Below are 1,832 nucleotides of genomic sequence, written 5' to 3'. Positions count from 1 at the left end.
ATATTTATTTTAATATGAATATTTTTTTTATATATGAATTTTATTTTTATATGAATATTGAAAAGTTTTGAGATTGATATTAAAATAATTTGATTTTTCAACACTGTCGCGCGAAATACTTATTATATTTTTATTATGTACATTAATAATTATATAAGTATTAATAATAAATCAACATAAATTTCAAAAGAACAACAATGGACTTTGTTCATCGCGTTCGTTACCAATCAACATAATACATTTTTTATGTTATTATTGTAAGAGAGATAAAGGAAAAGGAAATGAAGAAAGGTTTCATTTACGTAATTCTAATCAATTTCAGACGTCATAAGTATGAGAACGTAACGCGTGGAGTTCATTAAGTTTTTATAAATTATTGATGAGTTAATAAATAGATGCTTTTGTCGTATCGTTTTATCATTTTTTTTTTACCTTTCTCGTTAATAAAGTGTATTAATTATTTCTAAATAATGGCCATTATGCATTTATGGTATTCGACAAAATATTGTAGTTTAGATTAAAATATCAATTTATGGGGAATACAAATTCAAACGATAAATTGTTCGAACACAATTAAATAATCAAATAATTTTTTAAATACACTAATTTCATTTTCGAAACACTCGACACGTTTTAAAATATAAAAATGCTAATTGTAATCTCGTTAATATATATTTGTATAGATTTTTATTAAACTTTTGATTTGGTTTTCTATCAATTCGATAAATTATACGAACTGTTGGGTAAATAAAATAAAATTCATTTTGAAATTTAATTTGAGAAGGAGGTTACCAAGAAAGGTGAACATGATCTTGCCTATACGGATGTTTATATCGCAAGATAGAAAAGTATTGAAGTAGGTTACAACGGGACCGGTCTATCATCAGAGTATGTCAAGTTTATGCCAACGGGTTGGTTAATAGACACACATGTGTAGATATATGTAAATTTATCATATGCTTAGGCATATATTATATTTAATCTAAGTAAATAAATTTAATGTGACACAAAGCTAAAAAAGTTTCGCGTGAAATTAATTTTTCTCACGTTTCACCAAAACTTTTTATAAATTATTTCCATATTTTCGATACATTATTTGTGTGTAATCGAAATCAAAAGATTTATTTGAAATTGTTGTACTTTTTAAAAAAATTATATTTCTAATATAGCTAAAGTAATATATTAAAATATTTTTGATGATATTTTATATAGTTTATAATCAGAATGAATTTTTAAAGTATTATAAAAATTGTTTAATATTATTTTTATTAATCAAACCACAATAATATATTATTTCTGACTATTATGCAACAAAACTTATTCTTGTATTTCGTATAATTTAATTTAAATAAATCATAAAACACATTCATATATAAAAATGAATATTTTCATTAAAAAAAAAAACGATTACTTTTATTTTTCCGATCGTTGCACAACAATATTTCGTTAATATATATATTTCTTAAAATTAATTCGAAATAAATTTGTTATGTATTCTTTCATTATAATATTAGCATATACACTTTAAAAAATAATATGCGTTTTTTATTTACATATACAATACTGTCAATTCAGTAATGTTTTATTGGCCAATTCAATGCCATGAATCAAAGTTGTTTTCATTTGGTTACTCTCCAAAAGGAAAATAAAGATGCAATCATGAAACGTGGAAAATTAAATGTCGGACAATATGACATTGAGAAACGGAGCGTATCGCGATCGTTATTTTTTTTTTTTTTAACTCAGGAAGAGGAAGAACTATTGTGAAAGCTTAACGATTTCATATAATATGTGAAAAAATTGTCTTTATATTTATCGACAAAATCATTTAA

This window comes from Polistes canadensis, unplaced genomic scaffold (assembly GCF_001313835.1).
Source record: "Polistes canadensis isolate GaletaPanama2010 unplaced genomic scaffold, ASM131383v1 scaffold_494, whole genome shotgun sequence".
Lineage (NCBI taxonomy): Eukaryota > Metazoa > Arthropoda > Insecta > Hymenoptera > Vespidae > Polistes > Polistes canadensis.
This window is presented reverse-complemented; position numbering follows the sequence as displayed.